We start from the raw sequence: 13,762 nt of genomic DNA, 5'->3' as shown, positions 1-13,762 counted from the left end.
GACTTAGAAAACCCGAAGTCCTTCATATTATGGTAGGTGTCGGCTAACTCTGCTGTGCTATACGCTCCCGAGCTCTTAGTGCAGTGCTCTGCACATAGTATGCACTCGGTAAATGCCATCGATGGCATTAAGGGAGATCGTTCGGGTCCCGACTCGGCGGATTGCTTGCTATCTACGGGAGGGAAGACTTCGGAAAAGAAGAATTAGGGATGAAGTGCAATTGGTGGAGTTGACCTGTTACCTCTGTCAAAAAAAAAAAATCATACTATTCATGTAGCAGTGCTGCTGTGCGGTCCTGGGCAAGTCACTTCACTTCTCTGTGTCTCACTTATCTCTAAAACGGGGATCAAGACTGCGAGCCCCATGCCGGGCACTGACGCATCCCAAAGGAGATGGTTCATCCGTGGCCACTCAGATCTGGGTGCGGAAGAAGGAGACGGACTCACCGAGTTTTGCTACAAAAACTATGGCTTTAATGCAGAAACCTTTGAAAACGTTACGGATCCAATGCACGAAATCTACCCAAACCTTGAACAAAATGTATTAGATCCCCTAGGGTCGCAGTGACTCTAGCTGGCGTTCTTCTGTGGATCTAGGAACGTGTAGGAGGTCTGAGCTTGGGGAAAGTCAGAACTTTAACAGATTTCTTCATGCGTTCATTCGTTCGTTCATAACGATTAAGCACTTACTGTGTGCAGTGCACTGCACTAAATACGTGGGAGAGTACACTATAACAAATAGACACATTCTCTTCAGCTCTGGCAGCCCACCACTGGCGATGCAGCTTTCTTCGCTGAATCTGCAAGTCCAGCCAGCAGATTTTACAGCCGGTCTGATGAAAACGGCTCAGAGATTATAAAGTCACCTGCAGCAAAACAAGACGTGCATCAGGAACAGTTAGAACAAAAGGGAGGCCTACTGTGAACCAACATGACAAAACCGAACAGCATCTTCTTTTTTGTCTAAATCACGGATACCTCAAGCCCATTTTCCCCGACTCCTCGGACGCACTGCCTATTCAAAATTCGTGTCAGATAGATTTAGATCCTAAGTACATTTCTGAGAAGGCTGTGTTTAGGAACATTTTTCATCCTGACCAAGAAAAAAACTGTTTTCTGGATAACTCAGTTGTTGACAAGTGTACACCTTGCATTCTAAATCATAATGACTCATCCACACTAGACACACAAAAAGACTCATCGCGCCTCATGAAATTTCAGAACAGTGGCATCAGGAAAACTTTCTGGCTTAGATTTCTTACCTTAGAGGATGTAGGATATCAGAAAGAGTTGGGAAAACTAGTGAAGCATCAGTAAGAAAATAGATGTTAACTCGGATTTTAGGATATACATTGTTAGTTTTAACCAACATGGCCCAATTTTTACCCCCCTCAAATGGCTTCTGTCAATGTGGACTCAACATGAAAAAAGCTGAATTGTGACTAACACGAAAAAAATCAATTTTGCAAACTTTGTTCATACTGTCTTAACCATTTTCTCCAAAATGGATTCGACAATTTCATAAAACAGACCAATTTCCATCATTTTTAATAGATTTAGTGGATTTTTGCAATGGATTGTCAATATCTCCAGTGGCCTCAACAGACTCAACGTATTTGGGAAGGCACCATATGGGCATTTTGTTCATTTGCAAATGTATCCTCTTTCTCGTCTTCCTATTCTGGGCATTATTCGAGTTTTTTTGGACCCCGGCTCTGCCACCTGTCTGCTGGCAAATCACTTCACTTCTCTGGGCCTCAGTTACCTCCTCTGTAAAATGGGGATTGGGACTGTGAGCCCCACGTGGGACGGGGTCTGTGTCCAACGCGATTTGCTTGGATCCACCCCAGCGCTTGGTACAGTGCGTGGCACATAGCATTTAATAAAAACCATCGTTGTTATTATTATTATGAAGGAGGAGGAAAAAATGACCATCCGTTACGTATCTGGGGTCCAATCAATCGTATTCACTGAGTGCTTACTCTGTGCAGCGCGCTGTACTAAACGCTTGTACAACGTAAGAGTGTGGTAATAATGATGGCATTTGTTGATAATAATAATAATGATAATAATGTTGGCATCTGTGCAGCGCTTACTATGTGCCGAGCGCTGTTCTAAGCGCCGGGGTAGATACAGGGGAATCAGGCTGTCCCACGTGGGGCTCACGGTCTTAATCCCCATTTTACAGATGAGGTAACCGAGGCACCGAGAAGTTGAGTGACTTGCCCAGAGTCACCCAGCTGACTAGTGGCCGAGCCGGGATTCGAACCCATGACCTCTGACTCCAAAGCCCGTGCTCTTTCCACTGAGCCGCGCTGCTTCTGTTAAGCGCTTCCTATGTGCCAGGCCCTGTTCTAAGCAGGTCCCTGCTCACACTGAGGTTACAGAACAGAGGGGGAGTCGGACATTCCAAGCGCTTAGTCCAGTGCTCTGCACATGGTAAGCGCTCAATAAATACTACCGACTGAATACAGAAATAAATTATGGATTCAGACCCAAGTGCTAAGGGGCTGAGAGAGAGGGGTGAATAGAAGAAATCCAAGTACGTGGGCGATGCCGAAACGAGCGGGAGAATACGGCCAGGAGTCAAAAATGGTTCTGGCAACAATGAATTTATTCGGAACTTACCGCGTGCAGAGGACTGTACGAAGCGCTCGGGAGAGTATAATAAGACAGAGTCGGGAGACGCGTTCGCTGCCCGTTCAAGATGGCTCGCTTTCTACATTTCCTCAGGGAATTTGGAAATAACGTCACTGAGTGGAGGGAAAGACCAATGAACTGTGCTTTGGGTTGAACCGGAGGGTAGCTCTCTAAAGCAGAGTGGCCCACAGCAAACTTCAAGAGTTCCAAAGAGAAGCGACATTTCAGAGAGTAGCTGCCTCTCACCACGTTGAACGACGGAACGGGGACAGTTTATTTCTGTGCCTCCGAGGCATATTATAAGAGTGGGGCACGTCTACCGCACCTGTGCCTGACTATCTTTAGAAAGCTTCACGTCCCCCAAGAGGGTGGGTTTCATCTCTACCTATCACCTGCCCGTGTACAGGGCTCCCGAAGAAAATTAAAGGCGGTTCTGCCACACTTGCGTTGCCTAAGATATTTCACGTACTCGCTAGAACAGCGCACAAGAGACTCTTCAGATACGGGGGTCTAGAGCGCACCCTCCGCCCGCTTATCATTTTTCACATCTTCCGACCAACTCGCACAGCGAAATGTAAATCTGACGCTCGGGGACGTGATGGATTTCTGACACCTCGGAGTCCCGTTATATCCGCGGACAAAGACTGCGCCCGTGTAATTGCGGAGCCTGTGGAACGTGTCAGAGATTTAACGCCACTCCCACCAGAACCACCGCCATATTAAAGGCGCTTAAGGATAATTTCATTACAATCCAACGGAATGAATTTGGATTTTCTCTCATTTTGTTTCACTGCTCCAAGCGCCTTTCTCTTAAAGAGAACCTCTGCCTAGCAGATGGTTTTATGCCCCGGAGAAAGAATCATCACATTACCCGATGAGCGGATGATCGTTCAGGAAGTGTGAAGGATGTGGAATGGGGCACTGTCCATTGATGCGGCATAAAGGCCAGGCCATCTACGATACTAAGCCAAATCGTGGAACACCATTCACAGTCAGTTCTCTTCGATCACGTGTTTTCAAGCCCCATCGCGGGTAGAATGAGCTAGGCGAATGAGGGGACCATCTTCCAGTGCCACGTGCCTAAACTGCACAGAACGTGCTGCGGTCAGGAGAAATAGTCAGATGCAGGCACTTGTCTACAGTCAAAACGTAACGGCACTAGAATACAGGTTTTCCTGAACTCGGAGTTCATCAAGAACACAATCCCTGCATCCTGGGACAACTGAATTTATGTTGTTTCTGACGATAATTCTTCAGTTCATCCTCACTGTCGGCTTTCCCCCCGAAAGGGATTTAAAGGTGGCGTGGTTCTGATGACCAATATTCAATATGATTTCAATGAGGGGGGCAAAGTTGGAAATACCGTTCAACTTCTTTCTCAAAACCCGAGCAGGCTGAACCTCGCATCCAGAAGGTGAACTATTTTATCAGGCGATATGCTAGAACCATACAAAGACTGGAGCGAGGCCTATTTATAGCTCCCAGACTATTCTCCTGAATAAACGAGGGTCGCTCCATGGAACGCCTCCTAATTTTGTCTCCCGATGAATCAACTCCTTCCCCGCCTGCTGCCCGATAACCGTGATAAGGACCGCAGGATTAGTGAGCCCCCTTTCCGCACCGTGAATGCCAACGGTCCCGTGGAAGCTGCAGGAGGGTACTTTCCCACCATCTGTCGACTCTAAATCGGTCTCGTCGAGGCCATCGGAGCGATCGTTCCTTTGCTCCAGCCTAATCCCCGCAGGCATTGGGGAAATTAGAGTGTTTCCATCAAGCTTACGTCAGGGTATGTACAGGAAATACTCGGGGGGGCTTCCTGACTCGCCCTGCGATCCATCATAAAGGACAAATCCTGAGGTGTGCGGTGATTTTCCGTGTAATGCCTGCCGTAAGAACATCCTACAGCAGTCCTCGCCCTCGCCTTCCTTCCGTCACCCCGGAGCCTCTAAGGCATTAGTTAGAACTGCCTCGCCATTTTCCCCTGCTGTCTAAACCGCCGTCAGTCCGACCAGCAGTCGACTGGGGATCGAAAGCTCTGCTCCTGGGTTAAGCTGCAGTAGGCAGCCTCCCCGGGCTCCGCACCGACCACCGCTTCTCTCCTCTCTGCAGCAACGAGGGCCAGAAGGGGGACTCGGGACTGGTTGGCACGCTGGTCAGGCACCAAGTGGCCAGCACGCCCTGACTCTGAGCAAGTCAATCTGGGTCGATGGTGAAAGCTTGTACCCCAAATCCCGATCCACTTGAAACGAGCGGAAAGGAAGGGCAAAGGGTGCATTTATGATCGCTTGCCGATTTTGCCTGTTTCACACCTCTAAATGTAATTCTCAAGGATATTGCGAATATTTTGCGTTCCGGATGGGCTGTAGACTAAGACGTATATACTCAAAGTTTTATATATCATATCTGTGAATGAGAACAGCTTGGCCTAATGGAAAGGGCACGTGGCTGGACTTCGGGGACCTGGGGTTCTGATCCCGCTTCTGCCGCTGGACCGCCCCGTATCCTTGGGGCAAATCACTTCTCTCTGTCTCAGCTTCCTCAGCTGTAAACTGGGGAAAAAATATCCCTTCCCCTCTACCCTTCTCTGGAATGTGAGCCCCCTGTGGGGCAGGGGATGTATTCGATCTTATTCTTTTGTGTCTAAACCAGTGCTTTGCAAATAACAATCACTTAATACCGCAATTACTATTATTGTTACATATATATATGTGTGTGTGTGTGATCTAGTTTACTGTTTTACAACCCACCCTCTTTATGCCTGGTTCTTAATATAACCTCTATGACTTATTTTAGGGCATGGACAAATGGCTCCATATTCATTTTCCTAACGGGTTTGCACGATGCTAGGGTTTAGGGGCGAACACACATTTTCACAGTCCAGAAGGGAATTAGTTCCATAGTGGGCTCACTTTGTTAGTCCCTTCTTTCTATTATTCATGAGTGTCTCGCCCTTCATGAATTTCCGCCCTTAAAAATGTCAAAAGGGGAATTACCTAAAGCTGGCCTAGATCACTTTCTTCTGCTTTAGTAATAGCCTATTTGATAACTTGAAAGTTGAAGAGGTTAATTCTGACCTGTCCGACTCAATCAGTATTTATTGGGCACCCACTCGCCAGCAGTTCAGGAAGTCCACAATCTTACAAGGTGTATGGGTGTGCGTAAGATCTTCATCAAGTGGTATGAATGAGTTGAGCCTTAGGGAGGAGAAATTGGTGGATTTTGCTCTCCGGTAGAATAGGGATGCAGTATCAAGGTAGCAAATCCTTCAAGCTTGCAATATTCAAAGGACAGGACAGACATTTCTTCCCATTGAGAATGAACCAATTAACCATTATTCTGAGAAAAACCTTCAAGTAAAATATGTAACCTTAAGGGCAGCAGAAGCCAGTTTCAAGAGCTTTCCCAGCTAGTTCAGCGGTGGAGTCACAAATAACTCGCCTTTGAAAAAAAAATTCAGAATGAAACTTTTTGCTCATCTGATATTGAGAGGTGAAGTGAAACGGTAAACTGTTCTCAGTTTCTCAGAGACTAAATATGCTAAGCAAGCTGACTTAAGAAATGTGAGCTATGTGGCATCATGGATACAAAAAATTCCTTAACGCATAGCCTACCTCCAATTTATGAAAAAAAACAATTTAACAGATCATACGAAGCATCCAAACACCTGACCACAACCTCTCCCCATCCTCAAAGCCATCCTAAAATCCCACCTCCTCCAGGAAGCCTTCTTCTATTAATTTCCAACAATCCAATTCGGAACACCCCGGTAGCCACCTTTATCATTTACCATTTTATACCCACCCTCAGCACCACTGTAAAGTAACATTACCTTCTTTGCTGTTTACACATTCTTGTTACAATCTGTTTAAACCTTCTGCTTCCTCCCGTCCCCACCAAGGTCGATGATTTGGAGGTGGTTGTCTTTCACCACCATTGGACTGTCCCCTAAGTTGAGCACCGAGGAGACGCTCAATAAATATCACTGATTAAGTGATCGATGGATGTGAATTTCGACAAGAAATATAATGGTGCAATTCTCTGCATGCATCACAGCTATCCAGAGATCAGAATTAAGGCGTCCCTATTCAGCAGCGTAGGAAGCAGTGGGACGGGGAATGTGTCCAATCCGATTATCTTGTACCTACCCAGTGTTTAGTACAGTGCCTTCGACATACAGAGAGCTAAATAAATACCATTAAGGTAAAGAAGGACGTCCCAATCCTCTTCCGCTGAACTAAAACAGGGAGAGATGATGGCGGAGACTGATTATTCCTCCCAGCTTGAAACTTTCAAAGAAAATTCAATCCAGGCAATAAAAACTAATTGAAACTCTTCATTATTATTTTCCAGTCGACAGCTGTATACAAATTCATACACCGGGAAGGGTATATCTGAGGAGCTACGCTGTTTCAAGAGAAGCAGCATGGCCTAGTGGAGAGAGCACAGGCCTGGGATTCAGTAGGACCTGGGCTTCGATCCCAGCTCTGCCACTTGCCCCCTGTGTGAGCTTGGGCAAGTCACTTAACTTCTCTGAGCCTCAGTTACCTCATCTGTAAAATGAAGATTAAGACTGTGAGTCCCATGGGGGACGTGGACTCTCTTCAGCTGATTACCTTGTATCTACCCCAATGCTTAGAACTCATTCCTTCAGCCCTTCAATGGTATTTATTGAGCGCTTACTACGTGCACAGCACTGGACTAAACACTTGGGAGAGTACAGTATCACAATATACAGACATATCCCTTCCCGTAAAGAGTTTACTGTCTAAAGGGGGAGGCACATTAGCAGAAATACATCATATAAATGAATTAATACATTAATAAATGAGAAAAGTGCCCGTCACATAGTAAGTGCTTACCAAAGTACCATAATAGGGGGTCTGACCGCCCTAATTGAGCACATGAAACTCGAGTATAATCCAAATGGAAAAGATTGCCCCAGGAAGAGCTTTCCAGAAACTGCTAGCAGAAGCAATGGATGACTTTCAGGTTAAACGAACAAGCTGTTATCGTTGTGAACTTCCCAAAGTCATTTTTAAGTGACTGTTCATTCTACATCACTTCTTGTCTTGCCGTTGGCAAGATGCTCTATTGGGTAGAGATTCAGAGCATATGTCAGTAGCAGCCCTAGCATTGAATGAACGCCGACTTGGTGTGGTCGGTGCGCTCGGCACTTGGACTGTAGAGCCCGTCTGAATAATTGGGACAAGAGTCATAACTTGGGCCGATGGCTTCCATTTTGGACCAGAACCCATAAGGCAAAGCTCCATGACCGAGAAAGTTTTGAGGGCACAACGTAGGGTGGGAGGAGGAGAGGCAAGGATTGATGCGGGTGGAACCCAGGGAGCAAGGGGAAAACAGAAGGAAACGAAGATAATGAATCAGATGATCAACCACGCTGTTCCTTGGTGCGAATGAAGGATTGAGCCGTGGATGCAGGCGGTGTCGGAAAGGGAGGGGCGATACAATTTATTTTTTGACTGAGCAGGTGCGACACAAGATGGAAAGAAGTCAATTATGAGAAGTCAAAATCCTGACTTAGAAGATAAGAGAGATGTGCCCATTTGGTGAATACATGAGAGGTATTTCAGGAACTAAATCAACTGGTAAACTGGAAAAATCCTTGAACTGGTATTAAACTATAATCCCCCCAAAATAATCCTCTGGACTGTAGTATTTGGAGGGTTCTGTGTGGCATTTGTGTTATCTGAAACTATTTGAAGGCAGAATTAAATAACCTTTATGCTATTTTTACTTTGGTATAAATCTGTATTTTACCCCAGTGAACCGATAAGAAAATGTCCGTTCCTCTGAAGATTGGTTTATAAAGGTATTTATGTCCTCATTCATGTGAATCAACATCACTCCTCCACTTCCTTCCTCTGCCCAAGTTATTTTTTCGACGACAAATTGAATTCCCTTGTTAGAAACACTCCTCTTGTCATAAAATTATTTAGCTTTGCATTCCTAGCACTTCAATAACCTTGCAACAGAAGGGAGTGAATACTAACCAAAAGCTCCGGAAAACTAATTGAAAATGTTAAGCCTCCTCTAGCAGGATGGTTGGGTGCTTGAGTGCAATAATTCTTTGACCCGCGGTGGCTAAGGGTCACCATTTTTACTCCCGCTGTGTCCAGAAAATAGAGCTAGAACGCTGATGCTGACTCATTTGTATTTCCAGCAGCTTTTCCCCTTTCCTTCTAGACGCAAGTTTGACAGCGACAGCTGAAATGGGAATCGGAGGAAGACCGATCATCTATTTAAAAACAGAAAGATGTGAGTGGTCTAAGGGGTCACGCCCCTTCAAGGTGGCGTTAAGAAATTCGCCTTGGCAAGAAACTCACGTGAAGAAATGTTCTGTCTTGGCAACTTCAACGGACCACAGTCTGTCGTTGGTGTGGCTATCTGAACACCAAGACGTCCCTCCCAAACCGGTGGTGATTTTCAGGTGTTCCGGCCCAACTCTGTGTCTCCAGCTCTGCATAGGACCGACAGGTCACCCACTGAAACCCAGAAATGCCACAGAGAAGCATCCTTACTGAGGTCGTTGTGGATGCAATGACCCTTGTGGAGCTGGGGTGGTTTGCCTCACCTCCCCTTCCCAACACCCCCTTTCCTCCTTCAGGAATCCTCAGGGAATTCTAGGGGAATTCTCAGGGAATTCTAAAATATGAGTTTTATCCAACCCTCGCCAGTACACTGGAATTCTTGGAATGGGAAAGTGGGGTTAAGGCCAGGAGCTCTCTCTAACAGGCTCTCAAAACCTTGACCTCCTCCAAATTACTGCAATCAATCCGTTGTTTAATGAGCACTTACCGTGTGCAGAACATAAACGCTCGGGAAAGGAAAATATAGTCGTAGAGGTCATAGACAGGTTTCCTGCCAGCAAGGAACTTACAGATAAGTTCCTCCATCCCATTTTACAAAACTAGAGGACGTGGATTTTGGTGGCTTTCCTAAACTTGCTTTGCTCAGTATTGGGGGAAACTCACAGTCTGGATTCCCGTTGCAGGGTTTGAGATGAGGGAGAGGTTTCGGGTGCCCACAGGCTTGACTCATTTCGACAAGCGCGGCCTACTGGAAAGAGTCTCGGAGTCAGAGGACTTGGGTTCTAATCCCGGATCCGTCACTTATCTACTCTGTGAAGGTTGAGACTGTGAGCCCCCTTTGGGACATGGACTGCGTCCACCTTGATTAGCTTATATCTATCCCAGTGCTTAGTACAGTGCCTGGCACATAGCAAGCGCTTAACAAATACCATTAAAAAGTCAAACTCCTACCCTCTACCTCAGAAGAGAAAATAATAATAATGATAATGTTGGTATTTGTTAAGCGCTTACTGTGTGCAGAGCACTGTTCTAAGCGCTGGGGTAGACACAGGGGAATCAGGTGGTCCCACGTGGGGCTCACAGTCTTAATCCCATTTTACAGATGAGATAACTGAGGCACAGAGAAGTGAAGTGACTTGCCCACAGTCACACAGCTGACGAGTGGCGGAGCCGGGATTTGAACCCATGACCTCTGACTCCAAAGCCCGGGCTCTTTCCATCCATTCCAGCATTATACAACCACCTCAAAGAGTGTTTAAAACACTATCAAAGAAATGAACCCCAAATCCCTGTTCCACGAGCCAATAAGCAGCACGATTCGGTGGATGGGGCACGGGCCCGGGAGTCAGAGGACCAGGGTTCTAATCCCGGCTCCGCCGCTTGTCTGCCGGGTGACCCTGGGCAAGTTTCATTACTTCTCTGGACCTCAGTTACCTCATCTGTAAAATATGAGCCACATGTGGGTCAGGGACCGTGTCCAAGCCGATTAACATGTTTCTACCCCGGCGCTTAGAACAATGCTTGGCACACGGTAAGCACTTAACAAGTACCATTATTATTATGAAACAGCTCAGCCGTTACAAATAACCGGATATTAGTTTTTTGCAGACATTTATATTTAAAACACTGGCACGCAGAAGAACAATGTCGGAGAAACAAAAATGGTTACAGGTGGAGCTGAGGTGACACAAGATGGAACAAAGTCAATGATGAGAAGTCAAATGTGTTACAGCTCAGGACTTCATGTTGGGAAAAGAGCTTCTGGGATTTTTATTTTAGTTGCTCTGACTGAACTAGCGACCACTTTAAACGAAGGGTCTGTGAGGTTGAATACTTCCCACTTTGCCACTTATCTACTAGGAGGTTTGGTGTTTCCATTTAACCTCTGTTAACTACGTCCACGTGGTCGCTTGCAAATACAGTTATTCTCGAAGATGCCACGCCTGAACACCAGAGGAATTCCACCTCAAATATGTCCTTCTCCAGGATTTTTGACCAACGAGTGTTCAAGACCGAGAAGGATTAAAACATATGTCTTCAGACCGCTCAGGCGGAGTCCAAATTGCATTGATCCTGCCTGACCTGTTAGATTATCTTCTGAGTCAGGGCTTAGCCATTATTCCCACACTAGTGCTTAAGGATCCTCTCAGATGAGACCCAAGGCCAATATAAATGGTTGCTTTATTCTGTCAATGTTTTCGGGACAATAGGGGTATCACCCTATTTGTGAAAATTCAGACGGGATAATTGCATCCTGTCTGCCAGTCCATTCTAACTTCTATTTCAATTGAAGGGGAATTCAAAAATCCTTTCCTTTCCTCCTTAATTGTTAGCCTTCGATACCGGGTATTTAATAGCATATGTGGTCGACCACCCCCATCACGACCAGTAGCCTTTACTGAGTGGGCAGCAGGGTGCTAAACCCTCGAGAACCTACAAAGGAAGCAGTCCCAGATCTGGCGGAACACGGGGGCCGCTTCTGAACTCCGGAACTCGGCGGCCGGAGCTGAGGTAGAGAGAGGCTGGGCACTTCAAATGAAAATACGAGGCCTGAAAGCGTCCAGTGCCGTTTCCCTACTGGACTGAGGACGGCCTAGACTGTAAGCTCCTTGTGGGCAGGGAACGTGGCTACCACCTCTGATGGACTCTCCCAGGGGCTTAGTACAGTATGTGCTCAAAACATATGACCGATTAAGACTAACTCAGAACCTGACAGTCTGGTAGAAAACCCCAACCCCAACGATAACCCTTAATATAATTGTTGGGAATACAACCCAGCTTGCTCCTTCGGCTCTTTTACTCACCAATCTACTCACTGTACCTCAACCTCGTCTATCTCGCCGCCAACCCCTTCCCCGCGTCTTGCTTCTGGCCTGGGACTGCCTCCCCCTTCCCATCTGACAGACCACCGCTCTCCCCACCTTGAAAGCCCTTATTAAAATCGCATCTCCTCCAAATGACCTTCCCCGACTATCGTTTCCCTTACTCCCTCTCCCTTCTGCATCACTCGTAAACTTGGATTGGTACCCTTTATTTATCCCATCCTCAGCCCCACAGCACTTGAGGACACATCCATTATGTATTTATTTATGTTAATGTCTGTTTCCCCCTCTAGACCCCTCTAGGGAATGTCTACCCTAGACTTTGGGCAAGTCACTTAACTTCTCTGTGCCTCCGTTACCTCCTCTGTAAAAATGGGGATTTAAAAATGTGAGCCCCACGTGGGACAATCTGATTACCCTGTACCTACTCCAGCGCTTAGAACAGTGCTGTGCACATAGTAAGCGCTTAACAAATACCATTATTATTATTATTATTAAACTTCGATGCACTGAAGTCCTATTTCGAGGTCCTGAAACTATAAAGAGATGTTATGCATCACAGCAGCCAATCCTAAACTTGATTCAATCAATTAATAAATTACACTTACTAAGCATTTACTGTGTGGAGAGCTCTGTACTAAGATCTTGGGAGAATATTCTACAACAGGAGTTGGTAGACACATCCCCTGCCCACAAAGAGATTACGGTCTGGCGGGGAAAACAGGCATTTAAATAAATTATAGATTTTACAGAAGTGTTGTGCAGCTGAAGGGTGGGGTGAATATCAAGTTCTCAGACGATAAAATACATTATTAATGCAAATTGGTAATAGCAGTGACGACGTTCACTGAGGATTGACTACAGGCCTCATTAATAAGTGTTTTGGAACGGAGAACAGAAGAAAAAGAGTTTTTCTCCACATAAGGAGCTTGCCTTCTATAAGAAGCCAATCTCATCTATTTTTTACAAATCATTTTAACTTTTTATCTACTCCCAATTTGATAATCTGCAGATAACTTTTTCCAAGTTAAATTTAGAACCATTTATTTCTTCACTGTTTACTTTCTCTTATTCAACTCAATTTTTGCTAAAAACAAGCCACAGTGGAGAACTAAAATTTTCCAACTCTTACCAGCACCCTGAAAAACCACCGAAGAAACCGAGAGAACCATAAAGTAAATCGCTTAAACCTGCCATCTTTGTTTTCAGATACTTTGGAAGCAAAATACTAGTCTTCCGAAGCCAAAACAAATGGGCAGCTCTTAAACCAGCAATCCTCGCTTACGTAAAATAAACTCAAAGAATTGACCACGTGCTCGGACATCAACTACCTTGCTGGAAATCAAGTGCTTTAAAATAAGTTGCTTAAACCCTACAAGTTCTTACAAACAACAACCAAAAATGAAATTAATCGCCCATTTAACTGAAGATGGCAGAGACCCAGCAGTGGTTATTTTCAGTTCATTTGTTTTTGATGTTTAGTGGGTCATTGCTCATTTTAATGAAATGACTTTTCATCTCAGTTGTTTTCAATGGTCTGCCCTCATACTTCTGCTGGCTTTGTTAAACAACAATTTATCGCCAGTTTTGTTGGTCTTCCAAGACCCTGTTGGCGCAGGTTTTGATAGACTACGTTTTTGCCGCACCATTCCTCCATCTCCTTTTTTTCTATCTTAATAATAACAATAATAGCGGTATTTGTTAAATGCTTAAAATGTGCCAGGCACCGTACTAAGCCCTCGGGTGAACAGAAGAAAATCAGGTTGGACATAGTCCCTGTCCCATATGGGGCTCACAGTCTTAATCCTCAATTTAGAGATGAGGGAACAGAAGCACAGAGAAGTTAAGTGACTTGCCCAGGGCCACCCAGCAGACAAGTGGCGGAGCCGGGATTATAAACCTGGTCGCTTTGACTCCGAGGCCTGTGTTCTATCCGCTAGGCTGTGCTGCTTCTATTTAGAAGAGTTTCACT

The 13,762-nt window shown here is 45.6% G+C and overlaps 1 long non-coding RNA gene across 4 annotated transcripts in view; it reads right to left on the bottom strand.

The window, feature by feature from the left end:
• Positions 1 to 450: 450 nt before the first annotated feature.
• The window catches only part of LOC103168400, a 348,055-nt gene continuing 334,743 nt past the window's right edge, over positions 451 to 13,762 (bottom strand). For all 4 annotated transcript variants that reach the window (XR_485418.3, XR_003764394.2, XR_485419.3 and 1 more), the window contains one exon: positions 451 to 865. This is a non-coding gene — a long non-coding RNA (uncharacterized LOC103168400). The remainder of the gene's footprint in view (positions 866 to 13,762) is intronic.

The sequence above is a fragment of the Ornithorhynchus anatinus genome, chromosome 14, assembly GCF_004115215.2.
Source record: "Ornithorhynchus anatinus isolate Pmale09 chromosome 14, mOrnAna1.pri.v4, whole genome shotgun sequence".
In the NCBI taxonomy this organism is placed as follows: Eukaryota; Metazoa; Chordata; class Mammalia; order Monotremata; family Ornithorhynchidae; genus Ornithorhynchus; species Ornithorhynchus anatinus.
The sequence above is the reverse complement of the archived record's forward strand: the minus strand, read 5'-3'. Positions and strand labels throughout refer to the sequence as shown.